Raw genomic sequence first — 16,075 nt, 5'->3', positions numbered from 1 at the left:
AGAGATATGGTTGGCACTTTCAATACCACGAGTGAGCCAGGAATGATCATGATAACATTACTGAATAACCCAAATTTTGTAAAATTATTTTAAAATATTGCATTATTTTTTAGAATTGTCGATTATCGACATTTGTTTCCTCTTACAAAATAAAAGTTGTACCGAACATTAAACTAAACATTCCGTTAATATTAAAAATGGCATTTCTTTAAATATCAGAAAGCTTTACATCATTTCTAGCTAAAACAAGGCACTAACGATTCCATCCGTTCAGACGATTTTCTACATGATGACGTCAAAACTTATTAAGAATTCTTAAGCGGGAAATTCTTAAGGTGATGATATTAATTAAAATTCCTTTACTTTCTTAGTAACATCTACTTGTAGTTAAAATTTCCCGATAAAAACTCTGTCAGATCTTTTCCCGTAACGAGTTCTCAACTCTTCTCAAATTCAGTCTTCTCCAGAACACTTCTAAAAATTATCGTCTGCGTTTTTTTAAATCTATCTTGTACTGCACGTTGTTATTTATTAAGATAATTCTTCATTTTCACCACTCTTTTGTTTATTTTAGAACCGAAGTCCCATTAAAAAAAGTAAAAAATAAAATTTAAAATTTTTTTTACCTATTTTAATTTCAAATATTCTGTTCAAGAAAAACCTTATTTTACTTGTTCGAAACAAACATATTTCTAATCTTATATTGTAACATCATTTTGCTTCTTTTTTTTATACATTTTATAAACACTTAGCATGCAATTGTAATTAACAAGCATATTATTTCTAATTAAAAATGAAAAAGCAAAATAACAAAAAAATTTTAACAAACCTTTTTCTTTACGAAATTGAAAAATAATACATTATTCCGAACATCACAATGTATTCTATTTTGGTTAATAAATTACTATCCAAAACACCCCGAAGACAAAACATGCGTAATTATATTTCACCGATAATATGAAAACCACTTCATATTTTTAAATTTCGAAGCAGTGTTAAGTTTCATTATTTTCTCTCACAATCATCGATGACAATTTTTTTTTCCCAACCAACTTCGTCAATTGCTATAAGTGCCAATTACCCTGACACTTAAATAGCGGTGAAAAATTGTAAAAAGCTTCCAGTCGTTATTAATTTCCTTTTTTTTTTCCTCGTAAGGCTTTTGTATTATAGAAAAGCACGGGAAACCACGTATTGAGGGAAAACATACTTAACGATACGTAATTACTCGGTGGAGCTTTCAAGTGTTTTCTGAGACTTTACGAACGCTAGGGTGTAAATTGAACTCTTGATAAAAAAATTTATTCTTTGCTTTAAATTGTTTTTCGTATCATTGTTAGGATCAGTTTTAGTATGAAGCTCGCTGTAAGCTTTAGAGAGAAAAAAACTGTTTTTATCAATTTTGTGCAAAAAGTCTTTTTTATATGAGTGCTCCATAAAAATTTAAAAAATGAAACACGTAAACATTTGTACGGATGTATATATAAATTCAGTACAGGTTTTCACTGCTCTTTAAAATAATTATGACAAATTATTTTTATTAAAAAATATCTTGTTTAAAATTCATGCTAATTTGTGAACTCTATTGAATTTTTCATTTCTAATAAGTTTGCAAAACAAGTGAGAGGGACGTTTTTTTAATGTATTTTAAGCACTTGAAGTTGAGTAATAAACATTTCATCTTGAAAATATCTCAATAGAGAAGAGTAAAAAATATTCTGTAAAAATTATTAATTACTTTAAAACACTTGCTTTACTTTTCTGAATTTGTGGGGAGCAAAAAAAGAAAAATTAAATCCCAAATGTTATTTTATGTCAAGTTATAAAATGTCAAGAAATGTATATTATGTCAAGTTATGTTCTGCTATAAGCCCAGCATTTTTTAATGCCTCACATTATTATTTTATGCTATATCATAAGTACGATTTTAAAAATTATACACTCCATAACAAAGGAATCGACGCACCAAGAAGAAGTTGTCCTATTGAAACGAAAATTGGTGGATAGGAAGACAATGTACAGAATAGTAAATGATTAAAATTTCAGAACAATTGTATAATTTATTGCAGAGTTACAGTAACAAGTTCAATAAGGTGTTGACCCACCTCTAGCCTGGATACAAGCTGCCACACGGCGCGGCATAGACCGATAAAGCTCCCGGATGGTCTCTTGCGGTATTTCCTGCCAAATTCGATCCAATTGTCGAACGGGGTCATTAACATTCCATGAAAGATGCAATCGCCTTCCTATCATATCCCAGACATGCTCGATGGGAGAGAGATCTGGTGATCTGGCAGGCAAAGGAAAAGTTTGACAAAATTGCAGACAGTTCATAGCAACACGTGCCGTATGTGATCTGGCATTGTCCTGCTGAAAAACCTGCCCAGGGGGCTGCAAAAGGAACGGTAGCAAAACAGGTCTTAGGATATCGTCGACGTACCGCTGTGCAGTAAGTGTACCTCTAATGACGACCAAAACTATAGTTTGAAAACACAATTCAATTTAGCACTTTTTCAAAGTTTCTGCAAATTATCAGGTTGAAAGTTCTGACCTTTTGGCTCAGTGAAAAATCAGGAAATTAACTAGAACTGCTTCCATTTCTGATTCGAAGATCAGTGTTCTTTCTGTCTTTGAAATTTCTTTTACTCATCTTTTATCTTATTTTATAACAAAATATATAATATAGAATATAAATTTTAGTTTTGAACTATGGTTGTTTTGAAGCACAAAAAAATATTGACTTTCAGCCTCCAGTAAGTCAAGGTAGTTATCAATCATCATTATTTCTGTCTATAAATTTATCAACGTCTTCTAATGAAGGTAACTTTAATCAGGTAGTAAATAAATTAAAGCCTTACAAGTATATACAGATAATAAGCTTGTCAACAGTCAGGATTGAGGACAATACCTTCCTTTCTTAGCCACATAGTGTTTATAGTGATCTAGTGTCTCATTAACAGTAAGTTTTGGTAACCTCCTCACTCAGATGCTAGTACCTATAGGTATAAAAGCACCGACTTCATCAAACTACTATATGTTATCGGCAGATGTAAGTAGTTTGTCACTATCACAAGTTTTCACAGTGTAATATCAAATTACTGGTTTGTCACGTCAGACTACTATACCTGTAGTACCACATCACTGTTACCAATAGATACAAGTATTTCGGCCTCAAACTACAAATCTCCACATTGTGATGCCAAATAACTGGTTTCATGTTTAAAAGAAACAAATTAAATTAAATAAGTAAACATAATTTATTTATTAAAGCTAAATTTTAGTAATTGTTTAACTTTCAGTTATTAAAAAACTGATCCAGGTAAATTTGTATCTGAATTGAAAAATGTGTGCAACAGTCGTTGTAGACGTACGTCGTGATTGACGTTATAATCGTAATTGACGATATAGTAAATAAGTAAATATAGTAAATAAGTAAACATAATTTATTTATTAAAGCTAAATTTTAGTAATTGTTTAACTTTCAGTTATTAAAAAACTGATCCAGGTAAATTTGTATCTGAATTGAAAAATGTGTGCAACAGTCGTTGTAGACGTACGTCGTGGTTGACGTTATAGTCGTAATTGACGATATAGCCGTAATTGACAAAGATGGATTTTTGTTGGTTATGGAAAAAACCAAAATTAATGGAAGATAATGCTTCACATATAAAAATTCAGAAAATATATGGCGGAAACAAAATAATTTGCAGGTGATGAAAAAAGGATGTTCATTAAAACTAAGATTTTGGTTTCGTTGCAGACTTCGATGTGCAAACTAAAAATGATCTTGTTATCCAAGTATCATTTCAAATAAAATCATAAATTTTACATAATATGAATAAGTACAAGCCATGGGAGAAAAATCCCCCATGACATGTCTAATTGAAAGTAAAATAAAAAGTGGTATTCAATCAACGCGCTTTTGGAGTGCAATAATGATCCATTATAGGCGCTCGCTTTATCGTAAAAAGACCCTGCCAAAAGTAAAGTCAATTCAGCCAACTTCATGATATCTCATGTTAATATTTAAGTAATTTGGCTGAAGATTTGAGTCCAAAATGTTCCTTGGGAAGGAAAGTAAACACAATAACGTGTATTCTAATATTTAATGTGATTGAAGGAAGGAAGGTTAAAAATAGATGTTGATAGTCAGTTGTCGCAACATTAAATAATAATTAGTTATAAATTTGAATTGAAATAAGAAGTTAGTCATTATATTTATTGAGAATAGAAAAATTTGCGTTCGCTCTATACAAAATTTAGTTAAAATTATTATTACTTTTTTTTACAACGACAGACACTGAACTTTCGTTCCTTGCCTTAGAAGATGCTGGAATTGTTGCTATTTATGCTGCACCCGGTTGGCACTTGTGAAGCTAGGTCACAGAAGAGAGCAACATTACCCACCTTCACACTGCCACAGATACCCATTCATAGGGTGGGCCACATTCACACATCATACAAGAGAGGACAACACACAGAAAAACATCCATGCCAGGGCATGGATGTTTCTCTGTGTGGATTCGAATCCGCAGCCATTGGTTTCGCTGTCAGGCACTCTAAACATTCGGCAACCTGGCCGGCGAATTAAAATTATTAACTGATTTGTTTATTTAAAAAGGGATTAGGAATAATTAAATTTATGAAATTAAGGATATTTAGAAGTTCAGAAATACGTAATATGCTTATAACGGCATCATATGTGTGGCATAACTACCACTATGATTATCAAACATCAATTCACTGGTATATAAGACATGCTAACTTGATTCAATCTCGAGGTACCTTCTGATAGATGATGGTTGGCATTGTCTAATGATCTTTCGTTACACCTTGGTGACCTGCGGACGTGATATGATCACGCCTATTTCGATGGATGGTCCACATTGAACAGTTGACTTGCTAATTGTGACTGCGTCATCGTCTTTCAAGAGCCGTTTCTACTCAGTTTCATTAATACGCAATGGGATCCTGCTGTCTCGACTGCTAATAGCAACACAAGAATGACCACACACACAGCCATGATCTTAATACACCTCTCATTACTAAAGTTCAGAACCCCGGGGACCTTAATCCAGCTCTTCCGGTCTTTCACAAATACAGCAACTAGTGGTATCAGTTCATCGAATTCTATCCCTGATAAAGTTCTGGTGGAGGACTATTGTGGTGTAACTACCACTACGATTATTACACATCATTAATATATATATATATATATATATATATATATATATATATATATATATATATATATATATATATATATATATATATATATATATATATATATATATATATATATATATATATATATATATACCAGAAACGTAAAAAGTACTTAACATCATATGTAACGTCAGTTGAAAAATATTTCGAAAAGTCTAAAACAATCTATGTTCATGTTTAGGCAATAAACTTTTAAAATTTATGATTGAACCTGATCGACTCTTAAATGTTTCAAAAACTTAACGTTTAAGGAAAATATGTGTCGTGCTGCTGAAAATATTATCTGCTGCAGTCCATTTATTCGAAAAAAATCAATGAAACAAGGCAAAACTTATTTACTACATCACAAAACGAGGATTTAATTTAGTTTTTTTTTTTTAATTGAAGTCTTGTTCATAATTTGCTGATGAAGTGTTGAAATATTTTTGGAATTTACTACGCAAAAATAATCAGAAAAGAAAGATAATAAATATTTTAAATTTCAAAGCTGTTTCTTTAAAAATACATTGCATAGATAAACGTTATCCAAACTCGATAGAAACGTGATATTTTGTAAATAGTGTGACGTAAAACATCTATATCTAACATAATCACACCGCAACTCGTGACATAATTATAGAGTACGCCGTACAGTTACATGAGTACTACATTTCTACCGATAGGTGGCGGTGGGTTATGTTTAATCAAGTTGGATAAGATATGCTGTAATTAAAGTCAGAGATCGTATGGTACTTAATCTAAACAGTCAACTATCCAGTCGCACTCATCAATTTGTATAATGTGTTTGTTTTTTTTTACTAAAAATGCAATGCTGTTTAAATAGCTAATTAATCACAATTGGCTAACTAAATCGAACACCATATTCTTCTTTCCAAAAAATGAAGAAAAGCTATAGCAATATCACGTTTTCTCGATGTTTCAATGGCATTCCAGACAGTGGCTTGCAGCAGTAATGAAATCTTCAAATTTGTTATAACAGCTATTTTCCAAGTAATTTCACGTCATCTGTCTGCACAACATCAAAAATATCATTTTCAACCAAAAAGAAACTCCTAAAAGCAATTTTGAAAGCATTTAAAATTTGCAACATATTTTTTGAAACACTAAAAATATCGGAAAACTTAATGACACTTTGCTAGTGTTGCTAGCTAAAACAAAATTGATTTGTTAAACACATTAATTTTGTTTTTAAGATCGTTTATTTCTACTTAAAACTATATTTTTTCGTAGGCTATTTCTATGTCTTTTTAATATGTTAAAATTTTAAACTATATTTGATATTTTTTCTAAGAAAATTTATATTAAAATGTCAAACTTCGATTGAGAAGAAACGAAATTTTCTCTTTTTCCAAGCAATAAATATATATATATATATATATATATATATATATATATATATATATATATATATATATATATATATATATATATATATATATATATATATATATATATATATATATTATAGGTTACTCGTGATAAAACAGAAACAAATGCCGAAATCAGAAATGTCAATTTTGGTTCTATTTTATTCAAAACGAAAAAGAAATGTTCTAAAAGACGTCCTTCGGAATCTAGTTCGTTACAGCGAGCGATTTGATTTAGCTGTTTAAGAAAAATCGAAATCGAATTCAGTCTATACATAAAAGTTTAAGAACAACACAAGATGACATTCTACAGAAAAAGAAGAAAAAAATAGAGCGCACCAAACTGGTATGAAAATATATCTTCTACAATCCGATATTGTGGTTGAAGAACGTACGATCTATAAATTGTTCACGTAGATTCTGATGGTCTGGGAACGCATTTTTTCTTGAATTGAAAGACGAGTTCAGAAAACGAATTGCATATTTTAGATTTAGAGCTTAAGTTGGATCAAACAATCCAATTGTCATTCCTTCGATAGTATTGATGTTTACTAGATATTTTTTTTTTCTTTAAAAAATGATGTTGGGGATTTTGGGAAATCGAAAAAGAAATAAATTAAATCTGTACACTGAATTTTCAAAATGAATTTATTTATATTTTTTATACATTAAAACGTTCTTAAGCCATCTGTAAATTAGATTTTCTGCCATCTTTACTCCTTAGAACTTCTGAAATTGCTTTTCAGCTGCAATTGGAATAGTTACGAAACTAATAGTTTTTTCGGTAATTTATTACAACTTAGGAGCAAATTCGAGGCATGAGTACAGGATTTTACGTTTCAAGACATAAAACAATAAAAGTCGTGATAGTTAGGAACATTTAGTTAGCCCAAAGTTTCGTACTTACGCTTAAGATTAGATAAAAATCTGTCAGAAAATAACGTGTAGTCTCCGTTCTGTTAAGGAGTTTGGTTGACAATTAGAATATTTCTGGTTGCTTTCATGAATGAAATAAATTCTAGGACATATCAGAATATTTTCTATTGTGGAGAAACTTAGAAAGGAGATAAAATTCCTTAAATGTACAGTAAATCAAAATAAAAATAGTTAACATACTGGTATGAAATATGAATTTTTTTTGAAGGTCATACGATGTGTACGGGTTGTACGAGTTGATTCTGATGATCTGGGAACAGAAAATTTTTTTCAATTTTAAGACGATTTTCGAAAACAAATTGCGTGTCTTTGATTTAGAGTTTAATTCGTATCACACAATACAATGTCATTCTAGAAGATTGATGTATACTGGATACATACTTTTTAAAACTGATGTTGAGTGGTTTAAAAATTTGAGAAAAAAATAAATCTATATTCTAGAATTCTAAAATAAATATATTCGTTTTACTGCATCAAAACATTTTCAAACTGTCTGTAAAGAAAATTTTCTTTTCGTTTTAAACTTTCACTTTTTTTAAATTTGGAATTATTTTTTTATTTCTAATGGCAGGCCAATTTAAAAGAACAAAAAGGATAAAATAACAAGAAAACACAATTACAATTAATTCAAATAATAAAATAACAAGAAACTATTACAATTTTAATGAGTTAGAATTGGAACAAAAAATATCATACAGCATGAGAGAATTATGAATAAAACTGAATGGTGAGTGATGAATTATAAAAGAGAATGACCCTTTTGAGAAAAAATACGAATATCATTGACTGTTTTATGATAAAATTTTGAGAAAAATTGAATTTTAGTTAATAATTTATTTATAAAAACCATAGGCGTCATAGGAATACCATAGAAAAAAAAGCAATATTGGCTTTTAACACAATAATGCTTTTAATTAAACGGAAAATAGGTTGAAAATTTGTATACTCTATAACCACATTTACCTAAATACAATTCCCTTATAATTTAGCCAATATAAACTGAGAGGCTACTTTCAGATTTTTAATTTAAAAAAAGTTTTAAATTTTAAAAATAAAGATAGCTGCATTCTTTTAAGCAAAGAATAAGACAAATTTCTTTAACTACTAATGGGATAAGAAATGAATTTCCCAATGAGATGTTTTACTTCCTTTTTCCGATTATTGCGGCTTTTTTGCATCGATATTTTCATATCGGTTAGCATTGACTGATATCGTCAAAGAGTACTAAAATGAACATGACTTGCATGGAATTATCCTGATCGAGTAGTCTCTCCGTTCCACCAAACGCTCTGTAATGAAGAGGTAGGGGGTTCGAATACCTCAATAAAAATGGATGCCTCTTTTTCATGTTCATTTCTAACTTGTGTTTTCTGTTCCTCAACTTGATAAGGATTTATAATAAATCGTACTTTGTAATGAGCTAGCAAGCCTGCATATTTTTACACCAGTCTTGTCTTTCCACCAAACGCTATACAAAATGCAGGTAGTGGGTACAAATCAAAGCGTAACCATGGATGAATAACAGAAAATTTAAAAAATTCGGTTTTGATAATACATGATTATGCGCTTAATGCAAAGCAAATAATTGCTTGCTTCCAGTCAAATTGCAGAACAAATAGCAAAACAATGAAAAGAAGAAAAAAAACAGCACAAAGATAATGAACTCACTACCTTTACGCTTCTGAGCGTTTGGCAGAACAACACCCAAAGGCAGCGGCGACACCAATAATATATGGTTGTTTTATTTGATCCTCAGTCCCGCAGTGGATTGATCGTTAAGACACGGTTCCCAGTAGGTCACCGAAATCAAGCATCACTGACTGTGGTCAGTGTGCGGGAAGGTGACCACTTGGATCAGTCTGCGTAGGGACCGAGGGTGTGCGGTATTGGTCTTCGGTAAACTGCTCTACCGTAAAATGCTCGACTCCGCATGCAGGTTGTCGGGCTACTGAAGCGGGGGTGTCATCCTCTCTGCGGAGAGGATCAAAATTGCGATGGCTTGTCTCCGGATCATAATCAGGGATGTTTCCCAGACCGTCGCCAATAGCCCATTGTGCAGCTCTACTGCTACTTAAATAAACTACTACAACAACAACTTGAGCCTTTCCGTGGAGTATTGATATTCCACTAACCTTTCAGAAGAGTTTATGTAGAGGATTCGAATCCCGCTTTAGCACTCAATCTACATTCTTTCTGTCTTTCGTATAATTGCGCTGTTTGTTGCTATTGTGTACTATGGAGCATAGCATAAAAATAATTTATTTAGTTAAATTTATTTTTGAGATTCGTATTTGTTACGAAATGCATTGTAAGGGGAGCTATAATTTTGGAAAGCAGAATTTCCGGTAAATTTATCATAGGAATAGTTACCATATATTTGTTTTATTTTTAGAATAGTGTTGTTTTTTCCACTAGAAATGTCTTTACCATCCAAGTATGGTGATTTTCCTAAAATATCTTTCCTTGTGCATGCATAAAAAATATAAACTATTTGAAGGAGAAAAAAGAAGTTTACAGCAATTCCCTCAAGAGCAAAACTAACGAAAATTATATTTTACTACCTTTTAACAAGAAAAATAATGACAAAATTTACAAAATATTTGAACTGAAAAATATTTAATTTCAAAGGTTCATTTATATTATTTTATTGTCTTTTATTTGCCTATTTCGCGACTTGATGTTTTCTGCTCAAACAAATGTTGTACATTTTGCAACAAACTCGACAGTTTTCAATTGGTTATTTGAATGTCTAAAATATTTGCCAAACTTATATTTTTCTTCTCTTTTGTTTTTTAGTTTTATACAAAGTAAATAGTAATTTTATCGTGTCAAGGAATTTTGTTTGTGATGTATTCTACAGAAAATATAACAGTTAAATATCCTCACAGCCGTGATTTTTAAAGCCATATTAATTTTTCTCTTGTCAAAGGAATTCGTTTTATCGTTATTACTAATTTTCTTCGATAAATTTAAAAACAATTACTTTTGAACAAATACTAAAATATATTACCGTTAAGTGTTTAATTAATGTCTGCAAGATTTATTTAGATTTTTTAAAATGTCTTTATTAAATTTTAATTATTAGTGATATGTAGTAATGTTTAGAACGACTGCGAAGTTTATCTTTTTTTTTCAGTAAACATATGGAAATTTCTTTTATTAATATGTTTTTGTTTCTTTTCTAGTTAAATATTTATCAATTCTACGCTACATATTTCTGCCTGGCCTGTGATTAGTTTCGCCTCTTCGTTAACTTTTCAGATGACACGAAGAACCAAACCGAAAATCTTTTAGTATTTTAAAATGGTTTTGCATTTCCGGGGTCTGAAAATATGTGACGAAGATTTCAAATTCTTGATGAATTTATGAGTTATTCAAATATTTTCGCCAAAAATACAGAACTACCACTAGGAACTATACAAACTTTTTCTTTCAAAAACATATTTTATCAAAGGTTTAAACGCTTCCGCTGTATCCGTCCGTTTATGTTATGCGTACGACACCGATGTAGGAACATTCTAGAAAGTTTTATTATTGTGATTTGTGTTTAAATTTACTCAAAGTTTTACCATTCTTCAAAGTTTCCCATAATTTATAAATTCTGAAAGGTCATGTACCAAAGACTATTTTTAGAGAAAAATAATATCACAGCATAAAAGAAGTGTAAGGTTTGCATTGTTTTGAGTGTTATCTCTTATTATTTAGCTATATATGTCGATGTTTGTCATTTTTTTAGTACCATCATGGCATGCCTAAGGAGTCTTCCTAATTTATTTGTTGTTTGTTACATTGAAAGCTCAGTTGGAAGAATGCCTCATATTGTAAAGACGAATTTTAAGAATTAGCGCCGTCTGAGCTAAGATTTACGCAATTAACCATCCATGGTTGAAATCTGTCCTCGTGTGACTTCCACATTCAAACTGAAGGACTTAAGGTGATGTGTGTCCGTAACTACAACTGGTACAACAGCATCTTCCGATAACTTTTTATGAGCACGTCATTGTATGATTATGTCAATAATTTAGAAAAATGCATAAAGAACTGTATCATTTAATAAACTGCATGTAATAACCTTTATAGGTTTTACTGACTGTACCTAGTATTTGCAAATATTTTGTATGGTGCTTTTGTTCTAATAGTTGATTTTGGATTATCCTAACAGAATCTTGAACTTCTGTTGGGATGTAAAGATTCTATTATATTTTTCTGAAAACAAAAATCTACAAAATGTCCCAGTAGCACTCTGATTTTAACCCATCATGACCAATCTTTGATTAAATAGAAATAAATGAGAGCCTTCTTGGCACAATATCCAAAAAGAGCACGCAGAGCTAAGCGATATAACAATATTTCAATATATATATATATATATATATATATATATATATATATATATATATATATATATATATATATATATATATATATATATATATATATATATATATATATATATATATATATATATTTCATTTCATATTTTCATATATATATACATATAATAGATAGATTTTTATGGAGTAACCAAAAATAAATAATATGGAAAAAAAATGGAACACAACCAATAATGCCAACATATAATACCGAAACATAAGACAATGTGGCATAATTACCGCTACAAATATTAAATTCCAATTCACTAATATATAAGATATGATAATAGGATTCAGTCTTGAGGTTCATCTTGATAGATGAAGGTTGACAAAGTCGAAAGTTAAATCCCCATATTGGAAACCTCCGAACGTGTTTTGAGCACTCAAAATCGATGAATGGTCTAAATTAAATAGTTGATTTCCTCATAATATAGTACTCAAAAATCCGGTAAAGTGAATGCAATTCTCTCGGTGAATAAATAAACAAATAAAAGAAATAATGAGCAAAAAATAAATAAACAAAACATATCAACTAGTGGTATTCGTTCATCGAATTCTATCAAATTTAAATACTGGACGAGGAGTACTGTGACGTGACTACCAGTACAATATTTAATACCAATTCATTAATAAAAATAAGACATGTTATCCTGATTCTATCTTGGCGTACCTTTTGATAGATGAAGATTGACATAGTAAGTATTTCAAGTCCCCATAACAACGCAAAAATTTTAAATTGATGGTAATTTGGTGAACATCCAAAAAAACTTATAAAGATAAAGTAGAGCAGCCAACAAGTAATATAAAAGCAATTTTTTTAAAATCAATTCCTGGTTAGGTCAATAAAGAAAAAAATAAATTATTTAATTAAATTTAATTAATGAATTAATATTTGAAAACACTGTATTAACATCAAGTATTTGAACATGAGTGGATGAATAAAAAGTATTTTAGTAACGATTGAAAATTTTAACAAGATATTTAAATATATATAGAGAAAGAGTCCGTTTAATTATAGTGAATAGTAAGATAAATGCTACATGCATTGCACTGAGAAGTTATCCTATGTAAGCAAACAAACCTATACCGATCGACTATTAATTATATCGACCGATTCTAAGAAGAACGAACCTTACATCTGCATTACACGAACGCAGCGCAGGCAATGACTTCAACTAAGCAAAATCGGCATAAACTGCCAAATAAGTAATTGGATGCCTGGGGAATGCGTTTTTATTGAAGTTATTTGAGCTAGCACCAGATGATTCATTCTGTTTCTTTGTTAATGAACTTGAATCTAATAAGAAACTTTTTAAGATTGATTGATTGATGTATATTCTTGTCATGTCATGGCTACACAGCCTCTAAAACTAGGTTTAAAACGAAGTCATTTTGTTAAAATCTAGAAAACAGAGCTAAAAATCCAGAAAAAGTTAAAACAGGAGCGAGAGGTCAGTAATATTAAATTTGTTACATAAGCCGTAAGTATACTAATTAATTAATAAAAGGTAGTCAAGTGTAATTTTAAATTTTTCTAAGAAGTTCAATGTCTTTAAGACAGAGAATAATATCGCTCATGGGCTACGACAGTTGGCGCAACTCAAAAAACACGCATTTTGGACTAAGGACAAGTATAAATAGGAAAATACACATTCTTTTTAGAAGCAATACTCAACAACTCATAATTCAACTTGAACGTAATCTTCGTTTAAGCAAGCTAAAGCAATTCTTATGCATTTTCCTTAGTAATGAAAACTTTAAACCCACTTATCTCAAAACATGATTTTTTGAGTTGTGCCGCTATTGCAGCCCATGAGCGATACAAATTTAAAGAAAAAATTCAATTAATGAACAAGTATTCAATCAATTTAAACTAACTATTAAAGCATTTCATATTCATTACTTAAGTGTTCATTCACGTTAATTGAAGAATATTTATATTAAAATCCAAGTAGTTAAACAAACTACACTAAAAATAGACTTTTGCAAATGACCAGATCATTAGGTATTCCTTTTACGCTCTGGTACCCTCATCTAATCTATAAAAGGTCCTTTTCTCTCCAGATTTGACCTTACACGATCCCAAAAGGGTAAAACCACGGGATAAGATTTGTGGTCCCGACAGATATTAATTTCCTGTCCGGTATTGCGAACGTTTGGCAAGCAGCGAATGTGCTGTATCTCTAATCACGGTATGAAGGAGATGCCGGCGGCGAAACACGATCGAATTAGTTATGGGGAGATGATAATTTCCATCATGCTATTCCTCCAGGAGCCATCTCTTGATAGTTGGAGGCTGCTTCTTACCAGATAAGGAGATTTCCTTGATTTGCTATGGTGGTGATGTTGTTGATTTAATAGACAGATATCGCGTGAATATCTTTACTGATGGGATATTTTATTATTTTTACATGGGATATGACTGATATGATACATATAATTGTTTCAATATTAGTACTGGCATGTTTAGATATCATGCGGTATTTGATTTTTAATCCTAAGTTGAATCTCAAGGAATAGAGTATTTGTTAGCAAATAATGTATCGAATATACGTAATTTGATATACGAATTTTGTTAGATTTATTTCATCTGAGATGCGTTTTTCAATATACGCTTCTTTTTTCTCTTACTAGAATAACCCCCATGGATGAAAATTGATTTTCTACTCGATTTCTTTTATAATTTCTTTGCTCAAATTAATTATTTTTTATGCGTTCTTGTTTGAATGTGACAGATACCTACTAATATGACCGCAATTCTGACCACATTTAGGTAAATATAAAATTGCTCATTATCGTAATTTTAGGTAAATATCCAGTGAATTTTTTAGTTTAAATTTTTTTTAATTCAAAATGAATTAAGTCACTTGTTCATTAGTTTAACAGACGAGAGAAACTGTCAAAACATGCTTCGTTGTTCCTATTTGTCACTTCTTAAACGTTCTTTTTAAAAAAATGAAATATTACAACTATTTACATCACAATTCTGTCTTAAAATACTCTTTTTTCCAATTTAAACTTACTGATTATTTTGATTTCTGATAAATAGTCAACGAATTTTTCTTATTTGAAACAAAAATCACTTTCTTGTCAGTCAATCAATTTTTTTTTTACTAACAAGGGCAAACATAAAAATTTGGGACTAAAATGCTACTTTAGTAAATCTTTAAATAAATTTTAATCATGTAAGATATTTAAAAATAAATAACTGCCGTGCTATATATGTGGTGAAAAGTAATTAAGAAAACTGGATCAAAAACTATAAAGCTAACTTTTCAACTGGGAATATTTCTCAATCTGAGAGTGTTTAACATGTTTACTACCTCAAAATATTGAAGGAATACTTCATTAAAAGAAAAATTAATAAGGTGTAACCCAGCATAGTTCTTCCTTACTATAATCCTTACGATAGTTCCTTTTCTTCTTTATTTTTTATGTATAATCTTAAAGCAAAGTTAAAACACACGGTAACAAAAACATGATTTATTTTTTCAAGCAGGGCTTAATCTTGTAATTGCTTAACTATTAGGGATTATCATTATTCTAGTAATTGCTTAAAAATCAATTATTCTAAATTCATTTTTTCGTCACCGGGGAGATGCTTAGATATTATAATTTTAGTTATTATAAGTTTCCGTTCATGAATATGAAAAAAATTTATGATTTAAGATTTTTGTATGTATTCACAATCGGTACTCAGATGCTTATGGCATAAATAAATTTGAAAAATATTTCTTGACAAATATATTAGTTAATTTCGTGAGTCAACTTTGTCAATATAAATTCTCGAAATTCATTTCTGTAGAGTAAGTGGTGTATACATAGAAACATTAAGGAAAAGTTTTTGCAATTTTCTATGTAACAGAATATGAAGTTTTGATAATTTTACTTTGTAAATAATCTTAAGAAGTTTGCAGATGGGGATTAGAAAATAATACTATCAACAAAAAATCAATCAAAAAGTTAAATGATGCAAATTTTAGACAGTATATTTACTTTTTTTTAAGTAATACAATCATTTCTTTTAAAAAACATATTAAATTCTTCATTTACGAAGGGACATTTTTCTTTTTATTTAAACTCATAATTTATAATTTTATGCACATTCTACACACCAAGTATAATTCTGAAACAAATTTAATTCAACCAGTTTAGTTATTTCACATCAAATAT

The sequence above is a fragment of the Parasteatoda tepidariorum genome, chromosome 6 (genome assembly GCF_982258835.1).
Source record: "Parasteatoda tepidariorum strain Cologne lab strain chromosome 6, Ptep-v5.0, whole genome shotgun sequence".
In the NCBI taxonomy this organism is placed as follows: domain Eukaryota; kingdom Metazoa; phylum Arthropoda; class Arachnida; order Araneae; family Theridiidae; genus Parasteatoda; species Parasteatoda tepidariorum.
This window is presented reverse-complemented; position numbering follows the sequence as displayed.